Here is a 25697-nt window from a genome sequence, read left to right as displayed (position 1 = left end):
GCTGTTGCCATTATTGTTGCATTGTTGTTATTTTAAATATTTAGGGCATTCACTTGTGAAAATTGAAGATTGCAGACAAGATAAACAACCACCCTCGTACTATGCCCCCAAGAATTCTAGTTCCCTGGCTTACAGGCCAGTACCCTTATAGATTCACGTAATGAATAAGGTAAGGAGGTAAATATCTCCATGATACTTCATAATTATCACATAAGCCTTCTTTGATGTTTATACATTTGAGGTTAATGATCTTATTTGCCACCTTTATCATTTTCTGAAACTGTTCTGAAGACAGAAGAGATTTTTAAATGAAATTAACTATCATTTCCTAAAACTGACTTAAAGATGAACTCGTTTACTATTATTATTATTATTGTTATCGTTATTTTACTTTTTTTTTTTTTTTTGAGACGGAATCTTGCTCTGTCACCCAGGCTGGAGTGCAGTGGTGCAGTCTTGGCTCACTGCAACCTCCGTCTCCCGGGTTCAAGCGATTCTCCTGCCTCAGCCTCCCAAGCAGCTGGAATTACAGTCATACACCACTGCCATGCGTGGCTAATTTTTTGTACTTTTGTAAAGATGGGGTTTCACCATGTTGACCAGGCTGGTCTCAAACTCCTGACCTCAGGTATCTGCCTGCTTCAGCCTCGCAAAGTGCTGGGATTACAGGCGTGAGCCACTGCGCCCGGCCAAGTTAAGTGTTTTTTACCACAATAAAAACAAAAGCAAAAACAGTAATCAAGTCCATATTCTTAATTAGCCATCATTGTAAATAACAGGCTATAAACGAAAATGAATCAAAATTGGTAATGAGATATAAATAAAGTCAAGGAATTATTCATTTAAATGCAACCAGAAAACTTAGTTACCAGATTCATGAAATTGGCCATATAAGCTCCTCCTACATTATGACATTTCAAATTATGAATTTTCATAGCTAGGAAGGGAGATTCTTTCCTGAGGAGAAATATCACCTCTGCCAGCCATCAAATGCCTTATAATTTGCATGCTATCATTTTTGTCTCCTCTATCACACTGTTTCTAATCATACTTTGTGCTCATTTTGTCCTTAGTGTAGAGGTGCTTTATAAATAATTTAAACCTATCACATCCAATGAATATGAAAAACCATGAGAAGGTTGAAAGTGCTAATAAGATCGGTAGTGCAGTGAAAATGAAAATGCAAGTAGAGCTCATTTAAAAGCCCAAAGGAATTAGAAAAATCACACATGTTACCTGGGCTTATGGGAAAAATTATCAGAGTAAGAACTATTTTGAAAAACAGAGCAAATGATGCAACATGTAAATAATTTAATCAACAATAATCGCGAGGGGTGAGGAAAGCAGTTAATTAAATAACAACATTTTTGAGTGTGGGCCTAAAGGATTGTCACCAGTTAGAAACTTCTTTGTAAAATGTTAATTCTGAGGAAGTTCAAGAAGTTAAAAGATAGGCAAGCTGAAAATGCTACCAATAGCAAATTTTACTCAAGAACATATGATTGTACATGCTCAAGGTTCAATTCTGCCAATGAAAATGAGTGGCAAAGCAATAAGGTATTAAGCAGTTCTTTGGAACACCTATGGGATGATAAAGAGAGTGCTACTACTCTCATTAGATACCTTAGCACAGAACACATTGTTCTATTTTGGGAGAGGTTCGACAAGGAAATGGGCATCTGTGAATAAGGAAATGGCATTCTGTTTGAATGACTCGAAGGATAGGTCTATTTTTATTTGGCCTACAAAGTTAGAGCAGCCTTTGGAACCCAACCTTTCTCCAATATAGACATGCATCACTTAATGACAGGAATACTTTTTCAGAAATGCATCCTTAGACAATTTCATTGAGTTGCTAACATCATGGAGCTTACTTTTACAAACCTAGATGTTACAGCCTACTACCTACCCAGACTACAAAGCTATACAGCAGTCTACTGTATTGGATACTGTAGGCAATTGTAACACAATGGTAAATATTTGTGTATCCAAACTTAGGTACAGTAAAAACAAGGTGTTATAATCTTATGGGTCCACCTTTGTATGTGCAATTCTTTGACAAAAGCATCATTATATGGTACATGACTGTAATTAAAAATATAAGTATAGATATAGATTAATATAGATGCATTGTTATCCATAATTTATTTTTAAATAACTATAATTTACAGATAATATAATGTGAGCCAAAAAGGCAAACCACATATGTAGTTTCTTTCTTTTTTGAAATCATTATAAATCAACATGAAGTTATAAGAAATAGTACTGAGAGATATCTTGTTCCCTTTACCCAGCTTCCTGCATTGGCAACATCTTGCAAATGTGTAGTGCAGTATACAATCAAGATATTGACATTACATGGAGCATTGTTCATGACAAGCATTCTCATGTGGTCCTTTTACAGCCACGCCCAATCCACACTCACCTTCACTGACTTCTTAACCTTAATCCCTGGCAACCACTAACGTGTTCTCCATTTCTATAATTTTGTCATCTAAAAAATATCATGTAAAAGGAGTCATATAGCATGTAACTTTTTGGTTTGGCTTTTTTTTTTTCATTCACCATAATTCTCTGGAGATTCATCCAGGTTGCTGCATGAATTAGTATTTTGTCCTTTATATGGCTGAATATACTACAGCTGTGTTAACCTCTTGAAGGACCTTTGGATTATCCTCAATTTGGGCCTATTACAAATAAAAAGTAAATTAGGTACAGGTTTTAGTGTTAATATACATTTTCATATTCCTGGGATAAATGCCCAGATGTTTAAATGCCAGGTTGTATGGCAGTTGCATGGTTAGTTTTTAAAGAAACTGCCAGGTGGTTTTCCAGAGTGACAATATTGTTTTCCGTTTCCACCAGCAATGTATGAGTGATCTAATTTCTGCAAATCTTTGCCAGCATTTGGTAATTGTCACTACTTTCTTTAATTTTAGTCATTCTGATAAGAGTGTAAAAATACTGCATTGTGCTTTTCATTTGCACACTTTAATAGCTGATGACGTTGAACATGTTTTCATGCTTATTTGTCATTTGCCTTTCTTCTTTGGTGAACTCTGTATATTTTGCCTATTTTCTAGTTGGATTGACTATTTTTTACTGTTAAATTTAGAAATACGTACATATATATGTTCTAGATATTTGTCCTTCGCCATATTCACAGATATTTTCTCTTACTCTGTAGTTTGTTTTCTAAAATCTTTTCAACTAAGTACTTTGCAGAAAAAAGATTTTGATTTTGATGATGTCAAATTGATGAGTTTTTTTCTTTTATGGACTGTGCTTTTGGTGTTATGCCTAAGAATTCGTTACCAAGTCTTAGATTTCAAAAATGTTATCCTAAATTTTTCTAAATGTTTTATGTTTTCATTTAAGTCCATGGTCCATTTTAGTTAACATTTTTTTGTTTTGTTTTGTAACAAAATGTCAAAATGTAGTGCATTCCTGTGCATCCTTTTAGAATTTGGGAGTAGCAACAGGAAAAAGAAAGGATAGATAACATTGAGATTTAAATAATAACTGTCAATTGTACTGTCACTTAAAAGTGTTTCCTGGGGGATAGATTTACTGTGATGTCACAGCTTCATTTATTCACTTACTGATTCATTCATTCCTAATTATTTATTGTGTAACAACATGTGCCAGGTAAATGGGACAAAGTGGGAGACAGGTGAATCAAAATATTTGACTGCTTGCACTTTCAATGCAAGGACAAACAATGAACAAAATAAATTCTAGTATGTTGAATTGACCTGGTGGTCATAAGAGTGTTGAAGAAAAATTGGGGAAGGTGGAGTTTGTGTTGAGACTTTTCATTTGAGTTAGTTATAAAGGGCCTCACTGAGAAGATGACACTTGAGGAATGACTTTATAAAGCCAAGCCCTAATCTAACCCTCAGGCCCTTATGTTCCCTTTACACTATGTATGTATGTCCCAACTATAACCTAAAATTCAGAATACCTAAAACAAGTATATTTTTCTTTTAGTTTCCCGTATCTTAATGAATGTTACCTATCAACCACCTAGTTGTTTAACTCAGATACCTGCTATTAAGCCTCCCATCTATCATTATTTCCCACTGGGCTTAACAAAGTGATCTCCTGCATCCACACTTGCCCCACCTGCAATGAGAAATCAAATTATGTTAATCAGCTCCTGACTGCCTTGTGAGTGCACACCACCACACACACACATATACTCATCACAATCATTTACAAACAAAAGATTTCCAATCCTTCTTAGGTTAAAGACCAAAACTGTCCTAACACATATAACAACCCTTTACGTTGTCTGTCTCCTTCCACTTCCCCACCTTCAACTAAAATTGGTTCCCTCTACCACTGTTATATGGACATGTTATGACTACATTATAATCAATAATTTTGTTTTATTGTTTTGGTGGTTAGACTTTATATTGTTGTCAATTATTTGCTATAAAAATCAATTCTATCCAAAACATTATTTTATATGTGTCCTTGAACATACTTGTGATATTCCACAAAAGATGTTCTTTCAGATTCTTTTACTTCAACTCAGGGTAAGAAACACAATTGATATCAAGATTCAGCACAAAAGTACATGCATGCACATAAATAGGTGAACTATAACTTTACAAGCCAATACTTTACTTTCTTAGTCATAATACATTCTGATTTTTCTATTTTAATTTTATATTATTACAATCGATTAAATTACTTTCATAACACACTAATATGTCAAGACTCGTGGTTTGGAAAATACTCCTCTAGGATATAGTTGGAATGGAATTGTTAGGTGAGTGGGCATGCACAATCTTAAATATACTATGTACTGTGAACCTTTTCTACCAATCTACATTTCTACTAATAAGCATATATAAGCACTCTGATTGCATCATATACATATCAAAACAATATTCCTACACACAAGATTTATGCCAGCTTGATATATGAGATACCATCTTATTTTTGCTTTAGTTTGCAATTTTCCACCCCTGAGGTTGAGAAACTTCTCATATGTACATTGGATATTCTAGCGTCCTCTTCTATTAGTTTCCTATTGATAAGATTTTGCCCACCTTCTTTTAACAGTTATTTGTCTTTTTTTTGCATTTGTAAGATTTTTATATATTTAACATTAATTTTTATGAGGTAATTCTATTGCAAATGCTTGTATTTATTTGCAGTTTATTTTTATTTCAAATATGCATTTTATCTGTGGCTGTTCTGTTCAACTGCTTTATAATGTCTTTTGATTCATGATTTAAAAATTTTTTTAAATAATCAAATTATCTCTATTATTATTGTTTGTGGTTTGTTTTGTGGATTTGTTTATAATAGTCCTTTGTTATAAGATATATTTTTACCTAATGCCTTTAAAGAATGTTTAAAAATATTTACTTTTTAATTCATAAAGAATTTTTTGTTACATAGGATTTGAGATAGAGATCATACTACAAACATATTTTTTCCTATGAGTAATTAATTGTTTCAGCAGTCTTTACTGAAAAAAATATATACTTCTACTCTAATACACAATGCAGTTCTTCCACATATTAAATTTACAGTTATAAATGGAATTTTTCCGGATGTTTTTGTTCATTATCCTATTTTTATCATGATAGCCTTTTTTCTGAATACATAATAAAGGAAAGTGCTTCCCCTATTACCGTGCTATATAAATATAAAATATTGGACCTATAGCATTAGAAAAGCAACAACTGACTGGGCACGGTAGCTCATGCTTGTGATCCCAGCGCTTTGAGAGGCCACAGCAGGAAGATCACTTGAGTCCAGCAGTTTGAGACCAGCCTTGGCAACATAGTGAGATCTTGTCTCTACAAAAAAAAAAATCAAAAAATTAGTCAGACATGGCATGCATCTGTAGTTCCAGCTATTCAGGAAGCTGAGGCAGGAGGATCACTTGAGGCCAGGAGGCTGAGGTTGCACTGAGCTGTGTTGGTGCCACTGCACTCCAGCCTGGGCCGCAGAGTGAGACCCTATCTCAAAAAAAGAAAAAAAAAAAAAAAAGAAAAGCTAACAAAGAAAGCAACAACTATCTCTTCTTGGAACTTTAGGAGTTTTTAGAGGAGGTACCTGTCATTATGATACTGGAACTTATTCAGGAGTCCAGCATGTTTCATCATACATGTAGGTATTCTTTAAACGATTTTGAAGAAGTTTATCATCTGCTCCATATAGTCTATTTATTTCTATTACTGGATTTCTTCCTAGTTGACTTATTATTATTATAAATGTTACCTTCTGTAAATATTACATTATGCATGTATTTGTTACTTTTGTGCGAGTACACTATTGATTTCTGAATATTGCTGAACAATATAAAGGAATGTTGTTGAACTCTATTATTAATTTGAATTAACTTTTCTATATTAGATGCAGTCTCTTATGTAGAAAATCTTATCCTTAGTAAATAATATAATATTCATTCAAATTTATAAGGCTTTTGTTATTTTCCTCCTTTTACTGCTCTGGTTAGCACCTCAAGTTCCATGTTTAGATATATAGTGAGAGTGGAAATACTTGTCTCACTTTAAGGAGATTATTCCAATAATTCAATGCAGAATGAAGTGTTTATTTGCTTTCTGAAACCAACTTCATTTAGATTTAATTTACATGTGATAAAGCAAAGGTGCCTATTTTAAGTGTCAATGAGTTTTGCCAGATATAATTAGCTGTGTAATAGCCATCCAAGCCATGGTATATAAAATGTTCATCACCCCTCAATATTATCTAGTGCTCTTTTCCAGTCAAATCACCCACAATAGCTGGCTTAGGCTAACACTGGTCTAATAGCGCCTGATTGTAAATCAAACAAGTGTGTGTTATTTTATGTCTGGCTTCTTTTACTCAGCTTAATATTTGAGAGGTTTGTCCATGATGTTATATGCTATCATTTGTATTGCTGCATAGTATCTCTTTCTAAGAGTATACCATAATATATGCCATATTTCATGAATATCCATTCACCTGTTGAGGGATGTACTTCACTGGGATTTTAAAAAGTATTTAATGCAGTATTTTTAAAAATTAAAATTAATGCCGAAAAAGTCAATGATGAACAAATATGAACATTTTAATAATGACGACAACAATCACAATGCTGTGTAGAGCCATAGTGAAGTTGGAGGTGAAAGGAAACATCAGTAATATGGAGTCCCTTTTTATTTAAACTTCTTACATGTTTTTCCTCATTGGAATTTTAATTTTCATTTCCTTATGACTAACAGCTCTTAAAATTATACATGAATATTAAATTGAATTAAATGGTTATTCTGCCTCAATAGAGATGATTATGAAATATTATGTGAATTATAGCAAATTTTCTAAAGTTAAACTACCTTTTATCTCTCGTGATAATATTTGCTTATGATGTATAATTTTTAGAATTGCTGGATTTAGTGTGGCAAATTTTTGTTTTTATGTTTTGCATCTATGTGAAAGACAGCACTTTTTATTTCTCAAATTGTGTTTCTTTTTTTTTCTGAAACAGTTTTCTTGAAGATGTATGAGGCTGTGATTATCTGTTAAATGCTTAGTAAAGCTTGCTCATATACGTATATACATCTTTGCATAGTGTTTTTTTTCCTGTTTTTGTATCTGTTTTTTAGATGTTTTAAAATGACTCATTATATTTTGGGGCTATGTTCTGTTTAGATTTCCCATATATTTTAAAATTCATCTTAGTAAATTCAAGTTTTAGAGAAAATTGTCTACTTATTCTGCCTCTCAATTATATTTGAATAAAGTAGTTCATATAGTTATAATTGTGTTTCATTTGCAACTTATCTACAACTGTTTGCCTTTTAATTTATTTTTTTACTTGAGCTTTCTTTTTTCCTTTAGCTACATTGCCAGAAATTTACCTAATTTGTTGATTTGTTCAAATAATCAAATTTTGGTTTTGGCAATATTCTATATTAAATATTTATTTTTCGTTAATTTTGGTATACATTTTCTGTTTTATATTCTTCCTTCTACTTTCTTGGGCGTATTTTACCTTCTAAAGTTGGATGTTAATAACATTAACTTTGTCTTTCTTACTAATGCATGCATTCGAGTTTGTAAATATCTAAATACCACTTTACCTGCTTCCCACAAGTTTTGATATATGATATATTTACTTTTGTCCTATTTTGATTATTTCCCAATTTTAGTGATTGCTTTTTCATTGACCAATTAATTATTTAGAAATAGGTTATGAGCTGCAAACAAATAGTGTTTTTGTATTCATATGTTTTTAAATACTTGCTCACTTAGTTGCATTTAAGTAAAAGAATGTGTTCAGGATGATAATCTGAAATTTGCTGAGATTGGAATTCACAGCATTACACATGATCAGATTTTACATATATTGATGTGAGCTTGGGGAAAAAATATTTTTAAGTCATTAATTATATATTCCTCTAGATATGATTTTCAGATAAAATTTTGTTCATGTGTTGTTCAAATATTCCTTGACCACACTATTTATCTAACTGTTCTATCAATTACTGAATGAGAAAATATATAATAGTTTTCTGCATAGATTAATAAATTACCTCATACTTTTGTCAATTTTTGCTTCTAATACTTTGAGGCTATTTTATTAAGTGAATGCCAGTTTTGAATTATTATATATATATGTGTATATATATATCCTAGTATATTGAATTTTTCCCTAATACTGCCTTTTGGCTTATAAACTCTATTTTTGAGACATGCTTCCTCTTATTTGGTATTCATCTGAAATATAATTTTCCAACCTTAAAATTCAAACCTTTTATGTCCTTACATTGTAAATTTGTACAATGTAAATACAAACATGGTAATTATAACAGATATGGATAGCTGTTACATTAATTGACAAGTTCAATCCATTTATATTTATTGAGATTGTACATATGTGTAAATTTTTTCTTATCATTTTATATTATGCTTTTTATTTCTCTGTTTCAAGGTATCTTGTTTTTCTCCTACCTGTTTTTTTTTCCTTAAATTTTTTAAAAAATTTGCTTACCTCTAGTAATTTAAAATTATATGCAATTGCTAGTTTGGGTCATTATGATTAAAAATAATAGTTACATTTAACCACATTCTAATTTTAATCAATATCTTTACTTTCTTCCCAAATATCATAAGAACTTAGCATGCTTAGCTCTAATTATATCTGTCCAAAAAAACAAATTATTTTATTCTGGAATTTTGTTTCCAGATTATTTTTTCTTATTGAATTAAACATTACTATTACCATTTTATACAGTTGATATTTGTTTAGATCTACTTACATGTTTACCAATATTTACCTGTAAGAAACACACTTCTATAAAGACACACATAGACTGAAACTAAAAGAATGGGAAAAAGATATTCTATGCCAATGGAAACAAAAAATGAGCAGGAGTAGCTATAATTACATCAGACAAAAAAATCTCAAGACAAAACCTATAAGAAGAGGCAATAAAGGTCACTATGTAATGATAAACAGGTATATTCAGCAAGGGGATATGCAACTGGCATATGTTGCATGTACATGATTTTAAATATATGTACACTTGGGCACCCAGATATATAAAGTGAATATTATTAGAGCTAAAGAGAGAGAGGCTGCAATACAGTTTTAACTGGACAGTTCAACACCCCACTTTCAGCATTGGACAGATCTTCCAGACAGAAAATCAACAAAGAAATAAGAGACTGAATCTGCACTACAGCTCAAATGGATCTAATAGATACTTACAGAACATTATTTTCAAGAACTGCAGAATACATATTCTTTTCCTTACCACATGGATCATTCTCAAGGATAGCTCATATGATAGGTGACAAAACAAGTCTTAAAACATTCCAAAAATTGAAATAATATCAAGCATTTTCTCTGACCACATGGAATAAAACTAGAAATTAATAACCAGGGGAATTTTTGGAACCTAAAAATATATGGAAAATAAACAATATGCTCCCAAATGACCAATGGGTCAATGAAGAAATTAAGATGAAAATTGAAAAATTTCTTGAAACAAATGATAATGGAAACACATATGCCGAAACCTATGGGATACAACAAAAGTGGTGCTCAGATGGAAGTTGAAGTTTATAGCTATAAGTGCCTACATCAAAAAAGTAGAAAAACTTCAAATAAACAATGTAATTATGCATCCTAAAGAACTGGAAAAGCAAGAGCAAACCAAACCCAAAATTAGTAGGAGAAAACAAGTAATAAAAATCAGAGGAGAAATAAATGAAATTGAAAGAAAAAAACAATACAAAGTTCAATGAAACAAAAAGCTGATTTTTAGAAAAGTTAAACAAAATTGAGAAACCTTTAACCAGACTAAGAAAAAGAGAAGTTACAAATAAATAAAATCAGAAATGAAAAAGGAAACATTACAACAGATACTGCAGAAATTCAAAGAATCACTAATGGCTACTATGAGCAACTATATGCCAGTAAACTGGAAAATCCGGGAAAAAAATAGACAAATTCCTAGACACATACAACCTACCAAGATTGAACCAGGAAAAAATCCAAAACTTGGACATACTAATAACGAATAATGAGTTCAAAGCTCTAATAAGTCTCCCAGCAAAGAAAAGCCTGGGACCTGATGGCTTCACTGCTGAATTCTATCAAACATTTAAAGAACTAATACCAGTACTACTCAAACTATTCCAAAAAATAGATGAGGAGGGGTAACTTCCAAACTCATTTTAAAAGGCCAGTATTGCCTTGATATCAAAACTAGACAAATGCCCATCAAAGAAAGAAAACTACAGACCAATATTTCTGATGAATATTGATGCAAAAATCCTGAACATAATAACTAGCCAACCAAGTTCAACAATACATTAGAAAAGTCACTCATTATGACCAAGTGTGATTTATGCCTGGGATGCAAGGATGGTTCAACATGCAATTCAATCAATGTGATATATCATATCAACAGAATGAAGGATAGAAATCATATGATCATTTCAATTGATGCTGAAGAAACATTTGATAAAATTCAACATTGCTTCATGATAAAATCTCTTTAAAAACTGTGTATAGAAGAAACATACTTCAACATAATAAAAACCATGTATGACAAATCCATAGCTAGTATACTGAATGGGGAAATATTGAAAGCCTTTTCTCTAAGATCTTTAAAACAACAAGGATGCCCACCCACTGTCATGACTGTTATTCAACATAGTTCTGAAGTCCTAGCTAGAGCCATCAGAAAAGGAAAAGAAAAAAAGGTCATTCAAATTTCAAAGGAAGAAGTCAAATTATCCTTGTTTGCAGATCATATGATCTTATATTTGAAAAAACCTAAGTAACCCACACATGAAAACTGTTAGAACTGATAAACTAGTACAGTAAAGTTGCATGATACAAAATCAACATACAAAAATTAGTAGAATTTTTATATGCCAACAGTGAACAATCTGAAAAAGGAATAAAAAGGTGATCCCATTTACAATAGCCACACATAAAATTACATACCTAGAAATTAACTTAACCAAAGAAGTGAAAGGTCTCGATAATGAAAACTACAAAACACTGAAGAAAGAAATTGAAGAGGACACCAAAAAATGGAAAAATATTTTGTGCTCATGGATTGGAATAATCAATATTGTTACAATGTCCATACTACCCAAAGCAATCTACAGATTCAATGTGCTCTCTATCAAAATACTAATGACATTTTTCACAGAAATAGAAAAAATCAATGCTATGATTTATATGGATCAAAAAAAGACCCATAGTAGCCAAAGATATCCTAAGCAAAAAGAACAATATTGGAGAAATCACATTATCTGACTTCAAATTATACTACAGAGCTTTAGTAACCAAAACAACATGGTACTGACATAAAAACAGACACATAGATCAATGGAACAGAATAGAGAATCCAGAAACAAATCCACACACGTACAGTGAACTTATTTTTGACAAAGGTGCCAAGAACATACACTGGTGAAAAGACAGTCTCTTCAATAATTGGTGCTGTGGAAACTGGATATCCAGATGCAGAAGAATAAAAATAGACCCCTATCTCTCACCATATACAACAATCAAATCAAAATGAATTAAAGACTTAAATCTAAGGCCTCAGAATATGAACCTACTACAAGAAAATATTGGCAGGGCACGGTGGCTTACACCTGTAATCCCAGCACTTTGGGAGGCCAAGGTGGGAGAATCATGAGGTCAAAAGATCAAAAGCATCCTGGCCAACATGGTGAAAATCCATCTCTACTAAAAATACAAAAATTAGCTGAGCGTGGTGGCACTCGCCTGTATTCCCAGCTACTCGGGAGGCTGAGGCAGGAGAATCGCTTGAATCCTGAAAGTGGAGGTTGCAGTGAGCCGTGATTGCGCCACTGCACTTCAGCCTCCAGGACACTGGTCTGGGCAAACATTTCATGAGCAATACCTCCACAAGCACAGGCAACCAAAGCAAAAATGGATAAATGGGATCACATCAAGTTAAGAAGCTTCTGCACAGCAAAAGAAACTATCAATAAATTGAAGAGACAACTAACAGAATGGGAGAAAATATTGACAAACTACCCATCTGATAAGGGATTAATAACCAGAATAAATAAGGAGTTCAAACAACTCTATAGGAAAAAGTCTAATAATCTGATTTTTTAAATGGGCAAATATTTGAATAGACATTCCTCAAAAGAAGACATGCAAATGGCAAATGGGCATATGAAAAGGTCCTGAACATCACTGGATTATCAGAGAAATGCAAATCAAAACTACAATGGAACGTTCATCTCACCCCAGTTAAAATGGCTTATATCCAAAAGATAGGCAATAACAAATTCTGGTGAGGATGTGGAGAAAAGGAAACCCTTATATCCTGTTGGTGGAAATGTAAATTAGTACAACCAATGTGGAGAACCGTTTGGAGCTACCATATGATCCTGCAATCCCATTGCTGGGTATGTACCCAAAAGGAAGGAAATCAGTGTATCAAAGAGCTATCTGCACGCCTATGTTCATTGTAGCACTGTTCACAGTAGGTAAGCACTGGAAGCAACCTAAGTGTCCATCAACAAATGAATGAATAAAGAAAATGTGGTACATATACATATAGGAGTAGTATTCATCCATTAAAAAAGAATGAGATCTCGTCATTTGCAACAACATGGATGAAACCAGAGATCATTATGTTAAATGAAATAAGCCAAGCACAGAAAGACAAACATCACCTTGTCTCATCTGTGGGATCTAAAAATTAAAACAACTGAACTAATGAACATAGACAGTAGAAGAATGGTTACCAGAGGCTGGGAATGGTAGGTGGGGGTGGGGGAGGGAGAGGGAATGGATAATGGGTACAAAAAATTGTTAGAAAGAATGTATAAGACCTACTATTTGATAGCACAGCAGGATGACTTATAGTCAAAATAACTTATTTGTACATTTTTAAATAACTAAATGAGTATAATTGGATTGCTTGTAACACAAAGGATAAGTACTTAAAGGGATGGATACCCCATTCAAAAAATAAAATAAAATAAAATAAAATAAAGCTAATATGCATGTCAAAAAATTTAAAAAGCAAAAAACAAAAACTACCCAGTGCAAGCCTTTTGCTTATACATATCCAAAAATGCCACCATGAAACTGCATTTTTTGTATAAGTTTACCACTCAGGTTGCATGTTTTTTATTTTGTTTTCTTTGCTTGTTTGCTTTTGTTTCTAATTTGTTTTGTTTTGCTTTTGCTTTTGCTCTGCAGAATTTATTTACTTTCTTTGGAATCCTGTTTTGCATTTAAGCATGTTTATAGTAATTCATCCAACATTTCTAAATGTTCTGTACACAACTGCCTTTTTTCTGGATATATCTGACTATTGTATTATCAGTTATTGAAGTACAAAATCTGCTTGTTCACCCAACAGTACATGTTATTTATCTTTTCTATTTTGGTTCACAAGAAATGAGCTTCCGTTTTTTTCTTGTGATATAATACCGTAATATGAACATTGACAATTTTAGTCATTTCTCCAGCGATGGGCATCCAAATTATTTTATTATTTATTACTACAATATGTGAAAAAAATCAACACCCATATATATGCCTTCCTGTGGAAAAGTGGAAAGGTTTTTCTAGTGGAGAGAGAGGAATACTGGAATCATACAGTGTGCTCATTTTAATTGTAATGAACTTTTATGTTGCCTTCCAAAGTGGCTTTGCCCAATTATATTGAGGGCAGGATCAGTTTCCTGAAGCCTCTTCAATATTCTCAAAGATAAATTGTGTGGTTTCTTAAATGGGTAAAATATTATACTACATTTTTCTTTTAAATTTGTCTGATTACTATTAGACTGAATGCTTACACATACTGATTAGCCATTTATATTATATTTTCTTTTGAATTACCTGTTTTCATCATATGTCCATTGGGCTGTGTTTTCTTGATGATTTGAAATCACATGAGTCTTATGTTTGTAATATGTTGCAAGTATTCATTCCCAGTCATGTACTTAATTTGCATCAGTTCGCTGTGTCTAAGAACAAACAGAAGAGTAAAGATTACTTTGGGCTGAGTTCACAATGGTTTCAGATTTCTTTGCTCTGTTGAGCTGATTCTTCAGAGCAAAACAAAACAAAATATTGAATAGAATTTCATGGGTAGTGATGAGCATTTCTCTGCACTTTCTGAAAAGCTGTTAGTGCTTCCAGCATTTCTTTAAGCATTTCTGATGGTGTTCATACATTATAATAAGGCAGTCTGATCAGAGAAAAAGATGAGGAAGAGTTTTCTTATTTGTTGTTTGTCTTTGTTTTTGTTCACTGTCCCTTTATGACAATATCACACTCTTTAAGTCACTCCACTACCAGGGTCTGGGGAAATGTATAAAATGACACATTAACCTTATAACTACAATCTATTTGTGCACTCTTGACAGTCCATGAGATATACATTTTTTTTCTCTTTCTTTTGTTTAGTAAAAGATTTAATAGTGAAAAGCCTCCCTGGAGCTTTAAATCTTTTCCACAAATGAAAAAAAAAAAAAAGGAAAACACTGCAGACTTCTATTTCTATCTATCAGAACTGTAGACTATTTTAACTGTAGACTATCTGAACTGTAGACTATCTGAAGCTGCAATCCTAAAGGCATGCAGAAAGTCTTGTCATAGAAATATACTGGTTACTCATTTAATATCACAAAAAATTAGGACCATAATAAATTGTCTTAGTCCTTTTCAAATAAAACTGTAAATAATACTAATGCTTAGGAAATGAAGAATTATTTAGATAATGAAAAACTTGAAAACAAATTGTTCTAAGGGAGTAGTAGCTTATTATAGCTTTGCCATTCCCACCATGCCATTTCAGAATTTAGTACAGGCACACCTCAGAGATATTGCATGTTTTGTGCTAGACCATTGCAATAAAGTGAATATTGCAATAAAGTGAGTCACACAGATTTTTTGGTTTCCCAGTGCATATAAAAGTTATGTGTACACTCTACTTGCTACAGTCTGGTAAGTGTCCGATTAGGCATTAGGTCTTAGAAAAAGCAATGTACACACCTTGTCTAAAAAATACTTTGTACCTATCCCAAATAGCCAAGGTCAAGAGCATTGGCATAGTTTATGTGGAAATTTAATAATAATGATGCTGATGATAATGATAGTAATTATGAAGCAATCCCTTTTTCTTAAAAGCAATGAAAAAATGCAGAGTAGATGTATCAATTATTTATCACTTAAGTAATGCTGCATAACAAACCACATGAAAAATTAGTTGTTTACAATGGCCAGTGTATATTATTTCTCATAGCTTTATGGGTTAGCAGACTGGCTCTGCTAATCTGAGCCAGGACTGACTGAGACTGGCTGGGTTCTTTCATGCATCTGCAGGTAGTTGGTGTGGTAGGCTGGGGGCACGCTGTTTTAAGATGGCCTTTGCTGGGCAATTGAGCAGTCTTCCACATGTCTCTCACACTACTCTAGGAGGCTAGCTGAGCACATTCTTGTGATAGTGGCAGGGGTCCAGAAGAGAAAGTAGAAATGCGCAAGTCAAATTCAAGCCTCTGCTATCATTGTATGTGCTAACATTAATTGCCAAAGCAAGCCCATGGACCAGCCAGGAGTCAGCATGAGAAGGAACTATAGAGCTACAAGGCAAAGGACTTTGATTCATGAAAACCATTAAGGTGGGCCCTTAATACAAACAATCTACCTCAGTAGAAATCATATAGTATATAGAGTTTTTAAATTTTATTTTATACATAGAATTGTAAAATTAAAAGTTTTAATTCATGCTATGCCTCTAAGTGGGACTTTGATCAGCTAATTGCTGAAATATATTTGATAATTTTTTTGTGAAATGATTTACTTAAAGGGCTTATCAGAATGGAGCCATTTTGATTTATTTGCAGAGTATTAGGGTTGGCTTTATAAATAGATTCTTGCAAAAAATATCAAGCCCTATTATTACTGGTTTAAAAATGAAAATACCAGCCAGGGGTGGTGGCTCATGCCTGTAATCCCAGCACTTTGGGAGGCCAAAGAGGGCAGATCACCTGAGGTCAGGAGTTCGAAACCAGCCTGGCCAACATGGCAAAACACCGTCTCTATTGAAAATACAAAAATGAGCTGTGCACGGTGGCGGGCGCCTGTAATCCTAGCTACTCAGGAGGCTGAGGCAGGAGAATTCACTCCACCGGGAGGCCTCAGAAATAATACCACACATCTACAACCATCTGATCTTTGACAAATCTGACAAAAACAAGAAATGGGGAAAGGATTCCCTATTTAATAAATGGTGTTGGGAAAACTGGCTAGCCATATGGAGAAAACTGAAACTGGACCCGTTTCTTACACCTTGTACAAAAATTAACTCAAGATGGACTAAAGACTTAACTGTAAGACCTAAAACCATAAAAACCCTAGAAGAAAACCTAGGCAATACCATTCAGGACATAGGCATGGGCAAAGACTTCATGACAAAAACACCAAAAGCAATGGCAAACAAAGCCAGATTGACACATGGGAATGGGATCTAATTAAACTAAAGAGCTTCTGCACAGAAAAAAAAAAAAGAAAAAACTATCATCAGAGTGAACAGGCAACCTACAGAATGGGAGAGAATTGATGCAATCTATCCATCTGACAAAGGGCTAATATCTAGAATCTACAAAGAATTTAAACAAATTTACAAGAAAAAAACCACATCAAAAAGTGGGCGAAGGATATGAACAGACACTTCTCAAAGATGACATTTAAGTCGCCAACAAATATGAAAAAAAAGCTCATCATCACTGGTCATTAGAGAAATGCAAATCAAAACCACAATGAGATACCGTCTCACGCCAGTTAGAATGGCGATCATTAAAAAGTCAGGAAACAACAGATGGTGGAGAAGATGTGGAGAAATAGGAATGCTTTTACACTGTTGGTGGGAGTGTAAATTAGTTCATCCATGGTGGAAGACAGTGTGGCAATTCCTTAAGGATCTAAAACCAGAAATACTATTTGACCCAGCAATCCCATTACTGGGTATGTAACTCAAAGGATTATAAATCATTCTATTATTAAGACACATGCACACCTATATTTATTACAGCACTGTTCACGATAGCAAAGACATGGAACCAACCTAAATGCCCATCAATGATAGACTGGATAAAGATAATGTGGCACATATACACCATGGAATGCTATGCAACCATATAAAAGGATGAATTCATGTCCTTTGCCAGGGACATGGATGAAGCTGGAAACCATCATTTTCAGCAAACAACACAAGAACAGAAACCCAAACACCGCATGTTCTCACTCATAAGTGGGAGTCGAACAATGCAGGGAGGGGAACATCACACACCAGGGCCTGTTGGGGGGTGGGGGACTAGGGGAGGAATAGCATTAGGAGAAATACCTAGTATAGATGACGGGTTGATGGGTGCAGCAAACCACCATGGCATGTGTATACCTATGTAACAAACCTGCGCGTTCTGCACATGTATCCCAGAACTTAAAAGTATAATAAAGAACCATCTTTCAGAAGTTTTATCATCAAGCCAGGAATGATAATCTTAATTGGTAACATTGAAAACTACAATTCTCTTTTGGAATGATGTCTTTTGAGACTAGAATTATCAATGTTTCTAGTTTGGCCTGAATATGGTCTTACATGCCTTTTTAAAATATTATAGACAATAATAAATCATATCGTTATCAATTGCTATTCTATTTTTAACTTAGCAAGATAAATTTAGAATTTTAAAATTCAGTATCTTGTTCTGTATCTATTTTACATAAATGATTTTGTTAAAAAAAAAAAAACCCTTTCTGGAATATAGGAGCCTGGCTCCATGATGCTAAGATCAAAATCAACACAGGCTGAGGAAAAGGTCTGTCTAAGATAGAATCATATTTTCTTAAATGTATGTAGAGCTGGTTAAATGAGAATTATGAGAAAAAAATCAGTGTTAAACTCAAGATATTACATCAAATTTGTAAATGTTAGAGGCCAGACGGTATTAACAATAAGGAGACTCTCTCAAGCTTATAGTGGAGGCATTGGTAATGCTCATACTGAGAAAAATACATTTTATAAGAATTGAATATGAACTTTTGCTTCAAGGATTATTTTATGAATTCAGTTTAGTTAATTTCATAATAACTTACTAAAATGCATTTGAGACAGACTTCTTGATATTGTGTGCATTTGAATGCATAGAACACCTAGCCATGCTATAATGAAATACTCATCTACGATGGTACAGTTATTTGTGGATAGGGTCAGCACTACTTTTATCAAACACAGAGTGCTTGATATGCCTCTATGATTCAATTTCAAGAATACTCTTTTTCCACTAACAAAATATCTCCTACCCTAAGTATAAAATGCATAAATTTAGAATTTGTACATGCTCCTTTTATTGAGGATGTAGTTAATTCATTATAATTTAAAAGCTCTTGGAAAAGGCCATGCATTGCATTAGTATTTCTTGGCTTATATTTAAATTAGGTTATTAGATCTTCCGGAAGCAGATGTCAAAGTGTGTTCAGTACAACAAAAATTAGGTGCTGTAAAGAAAGGAAAGAGGCAGCATTGCAAGGCTGAAGGCACTGGAAAATAAACTTTCTTCTCAGAATTGTCTTTTCTCAAAGTTTATGTCATATTTGGACAGTAGGAGCATTGGTTCTGTGGTTCTACAGCTTAAGTCTAATTGCAGTTGCTATAATTTTTAAATAGTGGCCTTGGGTTCAATAATTTTTCTATGCCTGTATCCTTTTGATAAAATATGGGCATTATCGACTCTCAGTAATGCAAGGATTACATAAAAGTTTCTCTCTAAAGCGTCTGATGTACAAGACGTCCTTGATAACACCACTTCCTTTTCTCCGATGTAAGATATGTATAAATTATCATGCAAACACAAAGTCTTAAATTTCTTGAAGATCATGTCAGAGGTTAGATGTCTAACTCAGATTGGGTTCAGTGATGGATTAAAAGCTGGCATTGAATCTACAAGGATTGATCTGAAGATCACTTTTTAGGCACCCTTCAGGGAGAAACTAAAAATTAAACCTAAGTCAGAGAGTAAAGTCCCATATCAGTTGGTAATGGCCTCAAAAAAGCCCCAGAAAGATCACAGAATACTGTGGCAGAGTGAGAATTTTTCTAACAGAAGGTAGGAGTCAGTGAGAGAGATACCCTGTGTCCTTCAGCAGAACTGAATTTCTGGAATTCTCTTTAGGGTACTCACAGACTCATCTCTGGGTTGGTAGAGCAATATTAAGCACACCAAGCTAGCTGAGTAGATTCAATTAAATTAAAATATAATGTGAACTGGATTTGTTCTGGCAGGATTACTATCATTGAAGTCCAGTAGAAATAAAATGGAAAGTACTCATATCATCTTACTTAAAAGTTGTGCATCTTCAATTTTTCCAAAAAAAAAAAATGTAAGGGGATCTAACACACTTCCACAGTTCATTGATGAGAATTTCACATCTGGGAAAACATTATTGAGAGAGTCAGCTGGAGAGATGGCGGGCATTGTCTTTCACAGTGAAGGTGAGAGGTAGAAAGCAGTGCATTTTGAGACTATCCCTCTTTGGTTAAAGATTGATTTCTGGGAAAGTTAAACAAACAAATTAACAAGCAAAAACAACCTGACAAAGACTTATTATATTCCCCAAAGTTCATATGTGCTGAGAAATATTGTCTGAATATAGCATCACTGCTCTACCTAGAAGTTCTCTGTTCATGAGGTTAAAATTCATGGCTAATGTGATAAAACTAGTTTATGTATTTATTTTCAGTCTAATTGCTTCTGTACTTTTATTGGAAAACAGAGGAAGTTCTGAGTATGGATGAGAAGATATGATAAGCTTTGTGAAAATGCTTACAAAGATTCTAATTTTGTAGGCACTGGGCAGCCTGGTGAGATTGATTGATTTGTTTGTTCAGCAAATATTTACAGAAAACCTACCGCTTGCATGCCCCATGCCAGTCACTGGAGATATTGTGGGAAACCTCACTAACACATTCTTAATTTGTCCTCTCTGTGCTCGCTTTATCTATTGAAAAACAATGAAACCATCTGACTGCTGGCGTCAAATATCTCTGGTTCATATGAGATGAAATAAGTTTTAAGTGTTCTGTAAAACGTAAATTATGTTGATAAAATATAGCCTTAATAATAATTTAGAAAGGTTTGTTCAAAGCATTTCAATAGCCAAGTCAGAAAAATTAATGTCTACCAACTACAGCAAGGGTGAAACAGACTTGTAAGTCATTATCCAATTATCCTATAATTATACAGTTGTAAATCCACCATCGTACATCATTTTCAAGGGCACTTTATAAAAGAAAACTTCCTGACTGTAATCAAAGCTTTGGATAAAATAGTATTTTTGTAAACCGTCTATGTTAGTTATGAGATAATAAATTACATTTTGTATCCCCACATGATAAAGACGCACGAGAATACCTATAAACTGTCATGCTGCAACACATATGCTAAATAAATGATTAACACTCTTGACACATACATATCTCTTGGAAATCAACATTTAATAACACTAGGTTTTATATAAGACAGTTTTTATTTTGTCTACCTCATATATCTTTTTCTGGGAAACTAACCCCATTTCTACTTCCATGATTCTGGTAAGCTACCAGTCCTGGCATCCAAACCATGATTAAAAAGGTGGCCTCATATAAGGCAATTGGACTGTCTTCTGAGACTTGTAGGTAGTGGAAGGCATTTGGGGTTATGACATATAATGTTTCTAGTCTCCAGTTCTGAGATTCTTAGAGCTACCCTGGTTCCCATCTACCCTGAGCCGTGATTATTATTCCACTCTGCCTGAATCTGTGAATTACTTTCTATTACATTAATACCTTTGACATTGTCAGTGTAAGTTACCCAGAATTGCTTTATGTTGTGGGCAAAAAAGAAAACCTCACTCAAAGTCAACAAAATAAATTTCAAAATTTCACGTGTTTCATAAAACAGGTAAATAAATTACATTTAAGAACAAAATAGTCAACCTCATGAGGAATCAAAGATATGCAAATAAAATCAGTAAGTCAGATCAGAAACCTGCAATCCTCTCCAAATTCACTCAGCGTGAAAGCCTAGGTCCTACCAGTGGCCTACAAGACCCTTCATAATCTGCCATGCATTTATACTCTGACGTCTACAAGTTTCCTTCACTTTCCTCTATCTCACCCACTTGCGTGTTCTTACTGTTTCTCACACTCACTAAGCACATTCTAGTCTCAGGATCTTCCCTCAAGCCATTCCTTCTGCCCCCCTCCAGCCTTGGCCAGTCCGCTTGGCCAGTCCCCTCATGCATTCTTTGCTTAAAGCTTCCCTACTCGAATACTTCAAACTGTCATCCCCTCTAGGTCTTTAGTCCCTGGACCCTATTCTAATGTTGCTTTTATATCTAGCACTTATTGCATTTAACATAATATATAGTGTAGTGCACTCAGTAATTTATAAGTAATTTATTGAATGAGGTGTGTGTTATTTTAACTCATTCAGTTAGCAATTTTTTTAATGATGTAGATGACGTGAAATGGAAAAGTAAATGTAGCATCATGTAGAAGCATCCAGAATCCAGGACCAGATTCCAGAACCGAAGACCAGATTCCCTTCTTTCAAACCTTAGCTCTACCACCTGTACTCTGTCCAGCCTTGAACAGTTCACATATTTGTGCCACAGTTTCTGCATGTCTGAAATGCAAATGATGACAAAATCATCATTATATTGTTCTTGTGATGATCATATATAAAGCACTTAAATATTATCTAGCATATAGGAAACAATAATTGTTACTTATAATAGCATATAACTTAGGCAAATGATAATTTATTTCTGGAAACCCAGTAATGGTCATAGCTCAGAAAATTTGGGAGTTAAACTTAAAAATATATGAATAAATATGAGCAAAACATAATGAAATATTGGAAAAATCTAGATATTTAACAATATAGAATAGCTATATAAATGATAAAATATTTTAGGCATTAAATTCCATCTATAGAGATGTGATAATACCTGCATAAGCTTCTGCTGTGATAGTATGTGAAGAAAGTAGGATATATTTTATATTTATGTCATCTAAAGTATATACAATGTGAATGAAAAACATTTTTTAAAGTAGCAAAATATGAACAATTGTCTTTCTCTGATACATTTGTAGGGAATTTTAAATACCACTTTTTTACAGTTTTCTTTTGTTGTACTAGTTTTAAATCATAACAACATTTTTTAAGTAATTCATCTGACTATGCAGGAAACAAATCCATTTCCCATATGTAGTCTCAATCACATTAATGCATGGTTTAATTCAAAAGTTCCAAGAAAAAGAATAAAATATAATATTTTACGGGACTAACATATATAAGCTTCTAGCAATGTTTTCTTTTTTAAAAATGTGGTGTTGCCCGGGCACGTTGGCTCACGCCTGTAATCCCAGCACTTTGGGAGGCCGAGGCGGGTGGATCACTTGAGGTCAGGAGTTCAAGACCAGCCTGGCTCACATGATGAAACCCTATCTCTACTAAAAACACAAAAAACTAGCCGGGCATGGTGGCACACATCTGTAATCCCAGCTACTCAGGAGGCTGAGGCAGGAGAATCGCGTGAACCCGGGAGGCAGAGGTTGCAGTGAGCCAAGATCGTGCCACTGTACTCCAGCCTGGGAAACAGAACGAGATTCCGTGTCAAAAAAAAAAAAGAAAGGTGGTGCTGTAGTAGGAAATCTTATCATATTGTGTTGCATTCCACAGACTGAAAAAGTAAACCAAAGTCTGCTTATATATTTTGAATAACGCTATTTTCTGATTAAAATATTTTCGGTACCAGAAATATAATTAGGAGTTAAGACCTATATTATTAAAGGTCCATTTAAACTTCAACTTCATAAACTTATTTGTTAATAAATAGTTGAATCTTTGATATAAGTTATTGTGAACCTTTTAAACATTTCCTAAACTTAAAGACAGCTATTGTCAACTTCATCTTTGATACATAAAGAGCTTAGAAGTCATTACTCCCATCCCTACAACAAGTAAAACCTGAAAATCAATTGTTTTTATTGATCCCATAAGAAAACTGAGGTCCCAGGTCAAATCACTACCCTAAATCTAAAGAGGCAGTTATTTCCAGGGATATATAGCAACCAAAGACCACTTGCCTGCAGCAAAAGCCAAAAGAGCTATAAACCGGGAGGCCATCTTAAATGTCTGAATTCCTCAGGCTGAGTGAGAGCCAGCATGAGACAAAGAAACTCTGCAAAGTGTAGCTTTACGGGGCCTCATACACTTTCTTTGGCTTTCTCATCAGGACCATGCCAGGTTCTCATGGTGAGGATCCCACAATGATCTCGGTGTGGCCCTGACAGGAGGAGGGGAACAAGAGTAGCTATTTTGAAACATTTTCAGAGTCTTCTCCTTGGCAAAGACCTAATCTCCAGGGGAAAGGACCTTGCCAAAGTGCAATTCTGAAATCTTATCTGAGCTGGAAGAAGGGCAGTTCTCCCCATCCTTACTTCTTCCGGTCTTTCTTTCTTACCTAAGGAAGTTCGAGAAACATCTATAGTGGGAGTTAGGCATTCAAGGAAATCCACTGGAAATGTGCCAGCCAGGGAAGGGAGTGGTGGGCAGGGCCCAAAACAGCTCTACTACTAGAGGAGAGATTGAAACACATGTGAAGACTACAGCCCTACACATAGGCCCACTAAGTGACTGCAATTTAATTTAACTGGCAAAGAACGCTCCCCACCTCCCACTCCTTATAACCCTACCAATAAGAATCCAGAAAAATGCATAGTGGATTAAGGTGTAAGAGCTGCCAGCACAGACTCTCTCTGAGAAGAAGTGTTTAGGGAAGAACCAGAGCAAAGACAGATTAAAACAAAAACACTGAACAAAATTGTATCCTCTGGTATCCAAAGCTACAACAATCACTAAACACAGAAAAACTGTTGGCCAAATTAGCATAAATCCTCCTGCTAAAGGACTATTTACCTCAGTCTATTTTATTTAATAAGTCTGGATTTCAATTAAAAATAAGGCATGCCAAAAAAGCAAGAAGGAAAACAGTGTGAAGGGATAAAGCAATCATCAGAGTCACATTCTCATAAAATGCAAACATTGGAACTATTAGGCAATTTAAAATAACTATGATTAATATGGGCTCTGATGGGAAAAACAGATAACATGCAAAAGCATATGCATAATATAAGCAGAGACATAAATTCCAACAATAACAGGAAATCTTAGAAATCAAAAACACAGCACCTGAAATGAAAATTGTCTTCAATGGACATTTAATTAATAGACTCCGTAGAATAGAAAAGATTCGGTGAGCTCAAAGTTAAGTCAATAGAAACTTCCCTAAGTGAAATGCAAAGAAAAATAGTAAGAAAGAATCAGAACAGTACATTCAAGAGCTGGGGCAAAATATCAAAAATTGCGAAGTACATATAATTGAAATACCAGAATGAGAGGAAAGATGAAACAGAGCAGAAGAAATATTTTCAAAATTATCGACGGATATGAGACAACAGACCCAAGGAGATAAGAGAAAAACAAACAACATAAATAACAAAAACCAAAAAAAAAAAATCACATATATGTATACCATATTTAAACTGCAGAAAACCAGGGCAAAGAGAAAATCCTGAGAGAAGCCAGAGGGAAAATGTCTTACTCATAAAGGAGCAATGGTAGGAATTGCAGCATATTTCCCATTAGAAACCATGAAGGAAAAAAAAGAGAGAAAGAATGGACTGAAATATTTAAAATGTTGAAAGAAAAAATATTAGGTTGGTGCATAAATAATTGTGGGTTTTATCATGACTTTCAATGGAAAAAAAAACGCAGTAACTTTTGCACCAAACTAATATCTTACCAACCTAGAATTCAATATCCAATGTAATAATTCTTAAAAAGTTGAAAAGAAATATTTCCTCAGACAAAACCGAGGCAATTTATTGTCAGCAGACCTGTAATATCAGAAATGTGAAAAGGACTTGAGGTATAAGGAAGACTATACAAATGAGAAACTCATATCTATATAAAAAAAGGAAAAGTATCCGGCAACAAATAAATATAAAAATACTTTCTTTTTAAACTCTTAATTTCTCTAAATGATAACAATTTGCTTAAACTCATAACAGCAACATATTTAACTTACAGCATTGAAAAGCTGGAAAGCTGCCTTGGAA

Source organism: Gorilla gorilla, chromosome 5 (genome assembly GCF_029281585.2).
Source record: "Gorilla gorilla gorilla isolate KB3781 chromosome 5, NHGRI_mGorGor1-v2.1_pri, whole genome shotgun sequence".
NCBI lineage: Eukaryota > Metazoa > Chordata > Mammalia > Primates > Hominidae > Gorilla > Gorilla gorilla.
The sequence above is the reverse complement of the archived record's forward strand: the minus strand, read 5'-3'. Positions refer to the sequence as shown.